Source organism: Acomys minous (assembly GCF_964271855.1).
Source record: "Acomys minous genome assembly, chromosome: 9".
In the NCBI taxonomy this organism is placed as follows: domain Eukaryota; kingdom Metazoa; phylum Chordata; class Mammalia; order Rodentia; family Muridae; genus Acomys; species Acomys minous.
Window position 1 is genome coordinate 2,656,396 of NC_140490.1, and position 16,026 is coordinate 2,672,421.

At 49.2% G+C, this 16,026-nt stretch overlaps 1 pseudogene across 1 annotated transcript in view; it reads right to left on the bottom strand.

Moving 5' to 3' along the window:
• Window positions 1-12,557: 12,557 nt before the first annotated feature.
• The window catches only part of LOC311606083 (large ribosomal subunit protein uL1-like), a 19,567-nt pseudogene continuing 16,098 nt past the window's right edge, over window positions 12,558-16,026 (bottom strand). The window contains exons 2-3 of the transcript XR_014783658.1: window positions 15,100-15,236; window positions 12,558-14,386 (exon numbers count right to left, since the gene is read on the bottom strand). The product of XR_014783658.1 is annotated as a large ribosomal subunit protein uL1-like (transcript). The remainder of the gene's footprint in view (window positions 14,387-15,099; window positions 15,237-16,026) is intronic.

Below are 16,026 nucleotides of genomic sequence, written 5' to 3' on the forward strand. Positions count from 1 at the left end.
CTGACACTTTTAATCCCTTTAATCCCAGCACTCAGGAGGTAGAGGCAGGAGGATCACACACATTCTTGCCAGCCTGCATAACAGGACCCTATCTCTACAAACAGACTACTTTAGGACCAAAAGTAGCAAAAACAGGGGCAAGAAATGTTGCTCAGCTAGTAGAGTGTGTGCCTAGCATACAGAGAGCCCCAGATCCATCCCAAGCGCCACACACACCAGGCAGTGCACACCAGTAACCCCAGCACTTAGGCGGTGGGAGCAGGAGGGTCAGAAAGCCAAGGTCACTCTCAGCTACACAGCAAATCTGACGTCAGCCTGGCTACATGAGACCTTGTCTGAACAACCAAAGAAGTAGCTAAAGCGACAGAGCAGTGCTGAACCGGTTCCCAGCACACCCCGAGACACTAAGAAAGAGTGAGCAAGTGCCATGCTACCCACTGCCCTCTCTACAGGCTTCGGTCACACCTTAACGGCTCTCGACCCAGGCCTATCCCCAGCTAGCTCCCCCTGCTGGTCAAGTCATGGACTGTGTGGGTTACAGCATCACTCACTTGGGTACATCACTGGGTTATGGCATCAAATGGCTGAATCACTACACGCAGTGCAAACTCCAAAATGCAACCCAGAGGACATTCACAAGCCATTTTCCTTCACTACTCCTGTTCAGTTAGGCGGTGCAGCTCGCTGTGTTTGTTGCCCTGTTATTTGTTTTTTTAAGATTTATTTATTTATACAGTACGCTGCCTGCATGTAAGCCAACAGGCCAGAAGAGGGCGCCAGATCTCATTATAGATGGCTGTGAGCCACCATGTGATTGCTGGGAATTGAACTCAGGACCTTTGGAAGAAAAGGCACTGCTCTTAACCTCTGAGGCATCTCTCCAGCCCCCTGTTGCCCTGTTATTTACCAAGGGACGCTGTGCCTGTGCACCGCAGCTGTTCAGTTGACGTGAACCAGAGTGAGATGGAAAGCAGGAATCTCAACTGAGAAATCGCCTCATGGGCCAGTAGGTATCATTATCATCAGTTATGATGTAAGTGGGAAGTCCCAGCCCCCTTTGGGCAGTGCCAGCCAAGGCCACATGTCCTAGGCTGTGGAAGAAGGCAAGCTGAGCACGCCACTGAAAGCAATGCCTCGGTGCTTCCATCCACAGCGTTTCTTGGTGGTCTCTGCTTCACCCGCTGCCTCCAGGTTCCTGCCTGCGTTCCTGCCCTGCCTACTCTCAACAATGGACTAACCTGTTAAGTAAAATAAACCTTCCTCCTCAAGTTGTTTTCAGCCAGTGTTTTATCACACAGACAGAAAAGCTCACTGGGACACTTTCCAACAGTGTTGCAGGCTGCGCTAAATAAACACCAGGACCTTTACCTAAATTTGGCATTGGTGAGCGCTGTGCGCACGCAGTGTGAAACAGAATATTTTCCAGCACAGTAATGCTGTGCCCTGGGTGTCTGTCAGGCCCTGTTCATACAGGGTTAGCACTCACCATCTAAGAATATAAGATGAAAAATGCTCTGCGGCCTGAAATTTCATCTCAAAACCAAGTAATCTAGGTCTTGGAGGTGGGTGTCATCTAGGATAACCATTGGAAGTGAATATGTCAAAGTCTAAAGGAAGAGGGCGTGGGAGGAGGGGAGAGAGGAGGGGGGAGAGGAGGGGGGAGAGGAGGGGGGAGAGGAGGGGGGAGAGAAGAAGGGGGAGAGGAGGGGGGAGAGAGGAAGGGGGAGAGGAGGGGGGAGAGGAGGGGGGAGAGGAGCAAAAAATGAAAAGCTTTGGCCTCAGATATTTCAGATAAGGTTTTGACCTGTGTGTTGAAAAGTAATGCACAGTATGACAGCGTCAAAAATGCCTTTAGAAAGCGCTTAAGTCAGCTGGGTGTGGTGTCGCACGCCTTTAATCCCAGCACATGGGAGGCAGAGGCAGGCGGATCGCTGAGTTTGTGGCCAGCCTGGTCTACAAAACGAGTCCAAGACAGCCAAGGCTACACAGAGAGACCTTGTCTCGAAAACAAACAAACAAAGCAATTAGGCCATTAAGGGCCTCATCTTCACAGATGAGGTTTATTGCCTTGTAAAATGAAGTCCCAGGGGGCTTCCTTGATATGGCTTGCCTGGTCGCAGCCCCATCTGTGAAGAACGGGGACCTGACCAGACAGACACCAGTTCTGCTGGCGCACTGAACTTGGACTCCCAGCTTTCCAAGCCACGGGCAATCAGCTCCTTAGGGCAGTAAATTACTCCGCATAAGGAGCTTTGGTGGCGCACTCGGAATGTGCTAACACAGAAAGCAGAGCTCAGAGCAACCCCTGGGAACTGGACTTTCCAAAAGGCTGAAAAGCCAGAGGAACGGTGCCCAGCTGTGTGTGGGGCACACGCACTCTGGAAGCCTTGCTTCTTGGGCTCCTCCACACCTCCTGTTCCTCTGTCTGTTCCCGGGGTGGATCCTCTGATCCGACCTTTACTTGTTGCAGAACCCCACGGCTCTTTTCCATGTAGCTACTCTTTCTGCCTGGCTGATCTCAAAGCATCCTCGTCTTTCACTTATATGCATAATATTAATATTTGGCAAATTACGTTTCTACATCATATGGTTGCACATATGTGTATATGTATGTACGACTTACAAGTGTGGAGTTGCAGTCCTCGAGCTGGACCTACAAAGACAATGCTTCCTTTTGTTCGGAAACTTGAAGGTCATTTTATGGAGAGAAAACTAACAAGGCAGGCAAGCTGCTGAGGGGAGGGAAGTGGATACACGGAAGAGACTGAGACCCACGCCTACTGTTTGGTTTCAGGCATCCCTCCTTCCCTCCCTGCTGCAGGGCGTGGCTGGCATACTCTGCACTCTACCCTGAATTTCCCAGCACAGGGGCAGGCCTTCCCTTCACTACAGAATCCAGCCATTTTGGTTCCACTTTCTCTCCTCTCTTCTCTTCCTCCTCCTCCTCCTCCTCTCTTCTCGTTCCCTCTCTCTCCTCTCCTCCTTCTCCCCCCCCCCCCCCCCGCCCTTCTTGGTGACTGAGAGCTGCTTCCAATAAACCTGCATTTATACAGTATAACTTTGTCTCGCCATTAGTTCGTCCCTTCGGTTCACTGGCAAGCTGGCGGCGAAGGTCTGCAGACAGCTGCACGGGGCGAGGGAGAGTGAGAATGCCTCAGCCTCGACCATCAGCACAAGCTTGCTTAGGGTCTAGGCCAGTATCTACAGAAGGGGTAGAAAGGTGGGAAGGAAATATTTCCTCTTTTGAGTTAGAACTCAAAAAAGCAGGCTGGCTTGGCATTTGGGATAAGCCTCTGTCTCTAAAGCTGTCTTAACCCACAGAATCTGGGTGTCTTAAAGTCACCGCGCCAGATTCAGCATATCAAAGCTGAATTCAAGTCATTTCTTTCTCAAAACCTAGTGTAGGCCCTATTACCACTCACCCAGCTATCCATGCTGAAAGCTCAGGTGTTTTTGTACCTTTCCACATTTTTTAAAGCTCCATTTTATGTTTATGTGCATGTGTATATGTGTATGTACCTGCGAGTGTACGTTACATGTGTGCCATCGCCCTTGGAGGCCAGAAGAGGGCGTCAGAGCTCCTGGAGCTGGAGTCACGGGCAGACCTGACGATGTCATGCTGGCCTTGTACCGGTCCTCGAAGCCACACAGAGATCATAGAGCCTCTGCCCCAGACGCCATTTATCTCTTCTGTACAAGCATCATCCATCTGGGTTTCCTGCAGTCTACCGTCACAGGTCATCTGTGGGTGCTGCCAAGGCCCCATTCACCCAGCAACCTCACAGGGCTCTTGAATGCGCATGGCCACTGTGCCCTAACGTTAATGCTGTGCCCCCATGTTAGTGCTGTGCCCCCTTCTCTCCATCCAGCCCTTCAGCCTTCTTTGATGCTTCCACATTTGCATATCCCAATCCACTATTTAAAAACACAGCCAACTTTACCTCCCCTGACCCTGTGCCTGCCTCCCGCCACCCCTGCCCCCCCCACCCCCCACCCCACCCCCGCGCCAGACAGGGTTTCTCTGTGTAGCCCTGGCTGTCTTGGACTCACTCTATAAACCAGGCTGGCTTCGAACTTACAGAGATCTCCCTGCCTCTGCCTTCCGAGTGCTGGGATTAAAGGTGTGCGCCATCACACTTGGCTGTAAAGCATAGCCAACTTTTTGTGCGTAACTTTTCCTCCTTCTTCTATTATTATCATTATTATTATGAGGAAGGCCAGTATTATCTGCTAAACCTTCTTTCCGGTTCATAGCCATTTTTTTTTAAAGTAAGAAACAAGTTTTGAGCCGGGCGTGGTGGCGCACGCCTTTAATCCCAGCACTCGGGAGGCAGAGGCGAGCGGATCGCTGTGAGTTCGAGGCCAGCCTGGTCTACAAAGTGAGTCCAGGACAGCCAAGGCTACACAGAGAAACCCTGTCTCAAAAAACCAAAAAAAAAAAAAAAAAGAAACAAGTTTTGAAGATAATAAGAGACTAGAAGAAAATTATAGGCTTGCAGAAAGGCAATGAAAACCATCAATTGGGAATATTAATTTCTTTTCGCAGACTAAGGTTGCCCCTTGGGGAAATGGTGTATACTAATACCATATTTGGGAATGTTTCCCTCTCACTGAGAGGAAGCACTTCATCTCCAAGAGAACAAAATAAATTTAAACATTTGGATTGATTACTGGAAACACTCCCTATCTGGGAGAGAAATATTGAATTATGAAATGGCCTCCTCAGGAAAATCGTGAGAGTCACCATCCAAAATATTAAAAATTAAATCAGATAAAACATTAGCCGGGCCTAATGTAGGAAATGATCCTGTTCTGGTTTTGGGGAGACAGACTGGAAGACCGGCTGGGGCCTTTCTATTATTTATTTTAAAGGTTTTGCCAAGAAGCAAAACGCATAGGGCGGAAGCTCCGAAGTCACCAGTCAGAGCTCCTGAAAAGCCAAGGGCTGAGAGGCTGCGCATGCGCTCTGGGCTGCGTTCTTGGCGCCCCAGGAACGCTCAGCTCACTGCCCCTGAGATTCCTGCTGTGTTCTCAGACAGGCAATGTCGTTTGTCATTCATCACAGTCACCTCCTTAGCAACCTGACTAAGGGACTCCATACACTTTAAAGATGGATGTTAAGACATACTGGAGTAAAATAAAAATGTCTTTTCAAAAAGGAGACTGAAAATATTATATTCAAAGAAATGAATACATTGTTAGGACCTCGGGGATTAGATGTGTCCAAAAGAGCCCCTAGGTGCTTGTCGCGGCTCAGCAGCTCCACCAAAGGCCAGCGCTTTCCACCATGAGAACATAGCTGAGTACGTTGTTATTTTTCCTAGGATTGTTTTCCTCCTCCTTTACCCGTTTTTCCCTAAATCACCAATAAAAACTGAGATATGGTTTGAATGCTAAAGAATGGGTAAGGGGCTGGAGAGACGGCTCAGCGGTTAGGAGCGCCCACCCAGTCAGTGCGCTTGCTGAGGCCCTGGTGTTCAGGTCCCAGCGTTCACCTGGTGCCTCACAGGCAGCTGGATCACCGGTCTCAACCCACCAGCCACTCAATAATGACACAGAGACGTTGTTGTTGTTGTTGTTGTTGTTGTTGTTGTTGCTGTTGCTGGTGGTGGTGGTGTTGCTCAGGCCTTAAGCTACTTCCCAACCTAGCTTGTATAACTTAATTAAACCGTTTATCCTAGCCACATTTGTCATGTGGCCGGTTACCTCTCCTCAGTCCTTGTGTGTTCAAAGGCTTCCAAGTCTGGCAGGTGACTCTCTCGAGCCTCTCAACTCTTCACGCAGCTCCTACCCCTGCTGGGAAGACCCACGTTTCCTCCCTGCCTAGCTGAGACAGGTGATGATGCTTCATAAAAACAACAGTCCTGAGCTCTCTGCTGGCACGGAAACCAGCATTTGAATAAAGCAAAGGCAGCCTTTACACGCGCACAGAAAGATCACACCAACACACCTGTGACTCTGGTTCCAGGAGATCCAACACCCTGTTCTGGTTCCTGAATTCATGTGATGCACATAAGTCCATGGAGGTGTACACACACACACACACACACACACACACACACTTTTTTTTTTTAGAAAAAGACTTGATTTTTTATTTATTTATTTATTTATATATTTTTTATTTTTATTTTATTTTATTTTTTTGAGACAGGGTTTCTCTATGTAGCCTTAGCTGTCCTGGATTCACTCTGTAGACCAGGCTGGCCTGGAACTCACAGCGATCCGCCTGCCTCTGCCTCCCGAGTGCTGGGATTAAAGGCGTGCGCCACCACCGCCTGGCTAAGACTTGATTTTTAAAAGACAGGCTGACCTTGAACTCGTGGCGATCTTCCTGCCTCTGCATCCTGAGTCCTTATTTGAAACTTTTCTATAGTTAGATTTAAAAGACAAATGCTTGTGTTAAGGAGGGGATACTTTAAAAGGCAATCCCATGGGGCTGGAGAGAGCTCCCGGTTAAGAGCAGTTGCTGTTCTTCCAAAGGACCTGGGTTTGGGGCCCAGCACCCACGTGGGAGCTCACTCCTGTCACAAGGGATCCCAGACCTCTTCCGACTTCAGTGGGTACCAGGAACACGCGTGGTGCACATACATAGATAAAGGCAAAACACTAACACAAAATAGAAAAAAAGTAAGTCTGGATAAGGAGGGGGCGGTTAAAAAGAGCAAAGATCAGAAGGAAAAGAGCTGTCAGAAGGCGAGAACCCTCAGGGACCCTGAGAGAGGAAGAAGTCTGATGAGAGGAGCTAATGAAGGTCGGGAGGAGGGAAGGACCCAGAACAGGACGCAGCTTGTGGATGCTAAGACTCTGACCTCAGCCCGAGAGACTTCAGAGCTGTTGTTGACCTGTTTATTAGGCTACAGTGGTGAGAGCATTAGAAAGCCTTGGGGCGAGTGGGGGGACGACATCTGGCTTCTTGGCAAATGCACTAGGTGGTAGAGAGAAAGTGGGGGGGGCATGGATTTGGTAAAAATGTAGGAGAAAAAAAAGAATGAAGTGAAAAAGGGAAAGAGGTGCAGATTGTATCAAGAACAACTCCTAAGTGCCTGGCCTCGGACCCAGGGCTCAGCGGTGTGTGTGTTGCATCTGAGGCTCACGTAGGACAACAAGCACAGACTCCAGTAAGGAACTGCGCATGTGTGTGTATATGTGTGTGTGTGTGTGTGTGTGTGTGCATGTGTGTGTGAGTGTGTGTGCATGTGTATGTGTGCACATGTGTGTCTGTCTGTGTATGTCTGTGAGTGTGCATATGTGCATGCGTGTCCGTGTGTGTGTGTGTGTGTGTGGTTAATCTTACCTGGTGGCTTACTCTGAGGGATGGTTAACATACCATACCATGAGGTAACACCCCTAGAAAGAGACCCACCCTCCCACCCTTGAGTGACAAGGGCAGGGAAGCTTCAGACAGTGGCTCCAGGACTCCAGCACCTTTGTCACTATGAGGAAAAGGGTCGGAGAAGAATCGAGGGAAGGCCAGGGGAACACACGGATCCTGGGGGGGTGGGGGGGATAGCTCTTAGAACCAAAAGTTGCCAAAAGATCCAGAAAAACCTAAGTTGAAAACTCCCTTTGACATGCTCTGGAAAAGTCACCATGGTGTTGACGCTGACACTGGCAGTAAATCTGCACTGGGGGTGTGCAAGTTCACTGCGACAGTGGTGACACTGGGTCAGCAGGGGCAGCGGGGAACACTGCAGGACGGCATTCATCGAAATTATGATATTTAAGTTGTTCACTGCTGCCATGGTGTGTCTGAACTCTGAGGGATCAGAATATACCACCCCAAAATATGTGGCGTCAGAACTGTTTGAAATAGCGGTGACTGAGTGGTTTTTTTTGGTTTTGTTTTGTTTTGGTTTGGTTTGGTTTTGCTTTTTCGAGACAAGGTTTCTCTGTGTAGCCTTGGCTGTCCTGGACTCACTTTGTAGACCAGGCTGGCCTCGAACTCACAGCGATCCGCCTGCCTCTGCCTCCCGAGTGCTGGGATTAAAGGCGAGCGCCACCACGCCCGGCTGCGGTGACTGAGTGTTAACAGGTGCAGGGAGAATGTTCTGTCTCCATCACGCTGCAGGAAGTGGGACAGCACACACGACACAGTCCTCGCCTTCCTTTATCCAATTATTTCCATAACTCCTACTCATCTGAAGCCTGTTGAAGAAATACAGCATCATTAGAAGATGTTAGAGGAGCTGGGTGTTGTGGCGCACGCTTGTAATCCCAGCACTCGGGAGGCAGAAGCAGGAGGATCTCTGTGAGTTCAAAGCCAACCTGGTCTACAAAGTGAATCCAGGACAGCCAGGGCTACACAGAGAAACCCTGTCTTGAAAAGCCAAGCAACCAACCAAGCAAACAAATGGTTAAAGACTGTACTAGTCAGGATTCCTTAGAGTAACAGAACTGCTTGTATAGGGGAGGAACCAGCAATCCGACAGCACTGTGGAAAATTCTCCAAGAGGGAGCAAACCAAGGGCCAAATAATGAGACTCAAAACAAGGAAAATGAAGGCAACCAGTGGAGCACAATGTTTCAACTGCAGAGAAAAACAAGTAACGTTTCAACTGGAGACAAAGACAAGTAATGGTCAGTACCAGCACAGCTGCGGTTCCCCACAGTTTCTGCAGTGTGTGACATTTAGAATTCTGGCAACTTTTCAGAGGGTATATAAGTGCAAGAGCCCCAATGGGCAGGGTAGGAGGTTGTTGGCCTTTAGGGGTGTTGGTTACAGTTATTAGTAGTTGTGCTCAAAGAAACAAAAGAAAAAAATTAGACTCAAGGATCTCTTTCTCTGTTCCCTCTATTTTTCTTTCTTTCCTATCTAGTGATAGGGGGTGAAACTGGGGGAATAAAGGATGGAAAAAAATGAGAACCCACAAAGAACCAACACTGGCTACATGTGTTCCTGCCTCAAAGGTCTGGCCTGGAAGTGGAGCCACCCACTTCAGATCAGGCAAAAAATTCTTTGCAGGTGTGCCCTCCATTTCCGGAATGTAGTTCATTACAGAGATAATCATGTTAACATCAAAGAGTAGTCATCACAAAAGCCTTTTTTTTTCTAGAATCATTTCAAAAAGACAGGGTTTCTCTGTGTAGCCTTGGCTGTCCTGGACTCTCTTTGTAGACCAGGCTGGCCCCGAACTCACAGCAATCCTCCTGCCTCTGCCTCCTGAATGCTGGGATTACAGGCATGTGCCACCACACCTGGCTTCAAAAAGATTTTAATGTTATAACTCAATGACATCATCATCGTTGTCATCAGTGCAGAGGATTGAACCCAGGATGTTCTACCAATGAAAAGTGCCCCAGCCCCACAGTTGCCTATACAGAGTTAGCTCACAGGGAATTTTCATGCTAGCTGATGTCCATGGGCGATTACTGCTGTGAGTGTCCTGTTTTCAGGAAGCTGGTCCATTTCAGGTTGATTGCATGACACCAGTTCCAGCAACTCCACTCCGGTTTGGTCAGTTCAAACAATGGCTTGCCATAAACATTGCTTCACAAGCTCCAACCTGTTTGCCCATTTCCTCATGTGCAGAGTAAGTACCTGTGCCCTGTAATGCTAACTACTTTACCATTTTACCTTAGTGCTAAGGGACTTTCTGCACCACCCTCCCTGCCAATAATAGAAGTCCTTCCTTCCTTCCCTTCTACTTCTTCTTCTTCTTCTTCTTCTTCTTCTTCTTCTTCTTCTTCTTCTTCTTCTTCTTCTTTATGGTGGCTTTTAGGCAATTCTCAATCCACACATGAGCTCCATTTGTGGACTAAGGAGCACCCCGATTCACTCGCACTACCACGGTGGTAAGGAAATGGAAGTGTGGGTACATAAACCGGCCATAAATGTCCTGACTTTGAAGGAAAGGACAGCTGCAGGCAAAATGGGCAGGGGTGCGGCGTTCTCACCTGTCCTTCACCCAGGTGAAGACAAGAGGGAAGACTTGAGCATATTAAATGCTGTGAGGGATCCCAGGGTTAGGGGGGTATCTGAAGCCCCATGAATGGAATACAAATGCAGGCGCATTACCCTCTGATGAAGACACGGCCACCTCTTCGTTGTGATCCTGCCAAGGGGCTTGAAAGTGCCTCCAGCACTCGGGAGGCAGAGGCAGGCAGATCTCTGTGAGTTCAAGACCAGCCTGGTCTACAGAGAGTCCAGGACAGCCAGGGCTACACAGAGAAGCCCTGTCTTGGAAAGAAGAAAGAAAGAAAGAAAGTTGGTAGAGTAAGGCAAGGGGGCCACATCCTGAGGGCTTCCTTTTCAGTGAGGCACAGATGTCATGGAGGAGGAGCAATAAGGCTAGGCTGGCAGGGGCCAAGGTTGACTATTGAAAGGCACTGGGGGGCGGGGACAATACCTATGCAGAGGCAGTATCTGTGTACACAGCTCATCACCAGCACAGCCATCAGAAGCATCACGCTATTGAAGGTTCATGTGGCTGGAGAAACACATCAATATTTCCTTGTGGTGTTTATTTGTTATTGGTTCTAATGGCCTCCTAAGAGAGTTTAAGGTTCTTGGAAGCATAGAAGCAAGGCAAAGCATACAGCCACAGGTCTTTTACTTACTCTCCTTCAATATTCCACCCGTGCAGTAAATATTTATTGAGTACCAGGCATGTGCCAGGCACTGTACTCAGCTGGGGTGTGGCTGTGAAGAAGACAGGAATGGCGCCCGTGGGATGGATCCAGGAGATTCCTCCCTTTAAGGAGCTCACACTCTGGATTCAGAGGTGACCCAAGAGGCGTGGAGATGAGTGAGCAAACAAACATTTTCTGCTACCCGTGTCTTCTAGGACAACCAAAGCAGATGGGGAACTGAAGGGTGAGCAGAAAGGGCGTGAGGCTCCTTTGGAGTGTGGGCTCGGGAAAGCCTCTCGGAGCTGATACCCAGAGGATCCAGGGAAAACCTGCAGCCAAGGGGATGTGTATGGCAAGACAGAAAGGCAAAGATGCTTGTGTGACAGGACACAGAGAACAAGAGGTCGGGGGGTCAGGTCAGGCCAAATCATGTGAGTCCTTTGCAACTATGGCTCTCATCCAAAGCACAGTAGAAAGGCACCATGAGAGTTACAGCTCGGGAGGATCGTTCCGGCCACTGGGTAGAGAGTAAAGTAGAGGGGCAGTGGAGAGAGCACACAGGCAGCTACTGAGTCCATCATCCCAATGGACCATAGCTTAGACTATAGCGGGATGATGGAGATGGAAAAGGGATGGTCCAGCTGGGATCTATTGCAGACACAGACTAGCAGGAATCAGTGTCAGCCACTGGAGAAAGGCAGGGCATGGGAGAAATGACTCCTCATTGTTAAGATGCACAAGTGAGTGTTCGGTACTGTTTGATGATACACACGATGCAGACGTTGGAGAAAATGGAGAGCCTCACACTGGGTGTGGCACTCACTCTGAAGTGTCTCACACTGAGTGTGGCGCTCACTCTGAAGTATCTCACACTGGGTGTGGTGCTCTGAAGTATCTCACACTGGGTGTGGCGCTCACTCTGAAGTGTCTCACACTGGGTGTGGCGCTCACTCTGAAGTGTCTCACACTGGGTGTGGCGCTCACTCTGAAGTGTCTCACACTGGGTGTGGCGCTCACTCTGAAGTGTCTCACACTGGATGTGGCGCTCTAAAGAACCAGGAGCCCATGGTTCAGGAGCAGCAAGGCCAGGTTTAGATGAGAGCTCATCAGCATGGAAATTGTAAGCCTCAAAACTAGGATAGTCAAGGTGAGACTAGATACCCTATGAGCATATACAGGGGGAGCATATACAGGTCCCCCTCAGTCGCAGTCATAGGGGAGGGGAGTAAGGGGAAAATGGGAGGAAGGGAGGAATGGGAGAATACAAGGGATGGTATAACAATTGAGATGTATATGAATAAATTAATAAAATACATTTTTTAAAAACCTAGGAAAGAGCCGGGCGTGGTGGCGCATGCCTTTAATCCCAGCACTCGGGAGGCAGAGACAGGCGGATCGCTGTGAGCTCGAGGCCAGCCTGGTCTACAAAGTGAGTCCAGGATGGCCAAGGCTACACAGAGAAACCCTGTCTCGAAAAACCAAAAATAAAAAATAAAAAATAAATAAAAAACCTAGGAAAGTTGCCTGATGAGGTGGCGCACACCTTTGATCCCAGCACTCGGGAGGCAGAGGCAGGCGGATCTCTGTGAGTTTGAGGCCAGCCTGGTCTACAAAATGAGTTCCAAGACAGCCAGAGCTGCACAGAGAAACCCTGTATTAAATAACAAAACAGAACAACGATCCTGGATGGAGCTCCATAGCAAACTGACTTTACATTGAGCAGAAGGAGGAGCAAGTGAAGGAGGCTGCATGCAAAACATGGCAGCATCTGGGTTCCAGGAGGAAGGCGACTTCCGGAAGAGAGAAAGGACAATGTCAAAGAGATGAAGAAGGCCAAAGGAACCATTGGCCTGGCAATGCAGTGGGGACCGGTGACATTAAACAGTGTGTGCGGATGGCCGGATCGGAGGTCAGAGGGGAAGGAATTCTTTTGTAAACGTTGTAGCTCTTATAGCTGAAACTGGAAAGATGACCGGGGAGCAGAGAGCACGGTTGTTAACACACTTTAATTAGCATCACACGGAAGCCTCATAGGAAACAATTCAAGGCGGGAGTTCAGAGCTGAGGCCTCGACAGCATCTTCAGACAAGAACAAGAAGTCAGCGCCGGGCGTGGTGGCGTATACTGGTAATCCCAGCCTGCAGGCACGAGGGATGGTGTGCGCCATTCTAGGCACGGCGCAGGGGGTTATGAGCTACAAAACAACCAGGGCCACGTAGCCAGACCTTTTCTAGAGAAACAAATAGGGCTGGAGAGACATTTCAGCCATTACAGCAGCACCCACAAAGTGTCTCAGAACTGCCTATAGCTATAGGGAATATATATATATATATATATGTAAGTACTTGTGCAGGCGTGCACACACAACACACATATCCAACTTAGGGGACCTGACTCCCTCTTCTAGCTTTCATGGGCCAGACACACACACACACACACACACACACACACACACACACACACACACACACACGGCACACAGACATATATGTAGGCAAAACACTCACACACAGAAAGTAAAATAAACAATGTTACAGGGCTGAGAGCTGAGCTCAGTGGTAGAGCACCTGCTGCCGTTCCCAGTGCCTGGCTTCAGTCCCCAGCACTGCCAAATGAAAAAAGGAAACAGTAAGAAAATGGAAGGACGAAGGAGAGCAATTTTAGGCTTCCAAGGGCCAGAAATGATGAGAAGAAAATGAACAAATGAAACTCATTTGCACATTGTTCTGTTTCCAACCTAGAGTTGTCTCCTGGAAAGGAGAGCTGGTGCCCTGATAGTGTCCTGTCTCAGGAGAAAAGACAGCAGGCCGGGCCTTTCCTCTGCTCCCCGCTTCTCTCCTTTGCCTTCAGCTCAAAAGCAAACTTTGAGTCAGAGATGATAGTTTGTTTCTGTTTCTTCAGAGCCGATTTGGGGCTGAGAAGTAAAATGTAGCAGAATTGATTCCGAGGGGCCTTGAACCGCTCAGCAGGTAAAGGCACTTGCTGCCAAGCCTGAGGGCCTGAGTCCCAGCCCTGGGAATCACAGAGCGGAAAGAGCCAACTTCCCACTGGTTTTCCTCTGAAGGAAGTGCAGAGGGCAGGTGCATGCACACCCGGAGGTGAGAGAGGGACACAATGTAAGATAGATTTGGGGGGGGGGGGGGTAGCACTAGGTTTACTGGGGTGTCCTAGTACAGACGCCGGGGCTTGCCCATGGTGCTCTTAATGCACAAAGCCCGGACATTTTGCCAGTTCTTCTTGAGCAAGGACACCAAGAAATTGACAGCCAGGTGGATGCTGTAGACCGGCTCATCATCAGTCATCTTCACGTGGCCAACAGCAACAGCACCTTCCTCATCTGGAACTTGATGGTGCATTTCACCTCAGCAGCTTTGGCCACCATGTTTTCATTGTGTGTCAGCAGGGGAGGGAGGTTGGCAGCCTTGGTCAGGCCTGGGCCCGGGATCCGTGGGATCTGCTCCATCGGAGACTCTGAGGCCAAAACGGCATCATGCTTCTCAGCCAGCTCCTTGACCAGCTTCTTGTTCTTGTTCAGTTTCTTGAGCGCCTCGATGGCCGTGTGGGGCATATCCACGGCCTTGGCCTCATCACTGCGCTGCTGGTCCCCCCAGGACTCACACCGAGAACTTGGGGTGAGGAGTGGATTCGAGCCTGACAGTGCCCGAGAAGCATTTGTCCTTCTGAGGGTCATAGCTCTTCAGGCTGATCTGCAGCTCCACCATCTCCAGAAACTTGCGGCGTCTGCGCTGGTTCGCATGTAGGGCTTCCCGCACCGCCTCGTACAGGGTGTCGCAGGAGACTTTGCAGCTCACGACTGCTCCAGCGACGAGAACCGGAAAAAGAAGATAGATAATTCTTAAAGGATTGAGAAAGTAGCGACAGTGCATTCAAGCATGTCCTTGTGTGAACGGGATACAATGTAAGATAGATAATTCTTTTCTTTTCTTTTTTTTTTTTGTTTTTGTTTTTGTTTTTTGAGACAGGGTTTCTCTGTGTTGTCTTGCCTGTTCTGGACTCACTTTGTAGACCAGGCTGGCCTCGAACTCACAGCGATCCGCCTGCCTCTGCCTCCCAAATCCTGGGATTAAAGGTGTGCGCCACCACCACCCGGCTAAAATAGATAATTCTTAAAGGATTGAGAAGGTAGCGACATTGTATTCAATCATGTCCTGCGAAGGATTTCAAGCTCAGGGACCATTCTCTATGAACGGGCACTGGACACATAGGGGAGGTCGAGTCACAGCTTTCCTCTCTGTTCTTCAGGTGCAGATAACAGACTGTGCACACATACCAACAGGGGTGGCCTGAAGCAGGAAATGCCAGTCATGTTGGGGTGGGCCATCCTAAGCTGGGTGTCACCACAGGGCGGGCCATCCTAAACAGGGTGTCGTCACCTCAGGGAGAGGCTCATCTTTTCCCAGTCTTTCTTACGGGCAAATTCCATCTACACCAAATGTAACAAAACGCCCATCTTATCTGCTCTTATATTACATTTATTTGGGGAGGAGGGGGGAATGTTGTACTTGCCACGGCAGCATACAGAGGCCAGAGAGCACCTTGTAGAAGTCAGTTCTTTCCTCCCATCGTGTGGGCCCTGTGCTTGGAAGTCAGGTCATAGACTCCATAGCAAGGGTCTTTACTTGCTGAGCCATCTCACCAGTCCCAGGCTGAAAAAAAACTGTATTTATTATTACTATTACTATTATTATTATTATTATTATTATTATTATTATTATTATTATTAGTGTGTGTGTGTGTGTGTGTGTGTGTGTGTGTGTGTGTGTGTGAAATAGTCTCACTATGGAGCCCTGGCTGGCTTGGAACTCTCTATGTAGACCAGGCTGGGCCGTCCTCTGCCTCCCAAGTCTGGGGTGAAAGGCCATGTCACTATGTCCAAGCTCTGGCTAAAGTCTTTGTTTGTTTTTAGTTTTATGTTGAGTACTTTTTCTGCATGTATGTCCGTGCACCACATGCATGCCCGGTGCCCACGGAGGCCTGCAGAGGGCATCCTCGGATCCGCTAGAACTGGCCTTACAATCGATAGTGAACCTTAATGGTTTGTTGAAATTAGTTCAAAGTGACACCTCCCAGACACCAGATGGCGCTGTTCAGCTGCCGGGACGTTCTCTGTCACCTGAGCGGTCTCCTCAGGAACAAAACACTTTTGTCCTTGTAAACTGGCCTCAGGGCAGTTGGAAATTGGAGGTGACTTTCTGGCTCGGCTTTCAGTTGCCCGGCAAATCCTGCTTTGGGACTAACAAAGGGCGCGTGTGTCTGCAAAGGACACGGTGATACAAAGGACAAAGCCAGAGACCCTTTTCTCAGAATGGAGGTTTGGGCCTGCCACCCAAACTGGAAGAAACCAGACAATGGTTAACACTGGGAAAATCAGGGTGGAGCCTAGCACACTTATTAACAAGCATCTCGCGGACTGAGGTGGAGCTCCTGTTGTAGTGT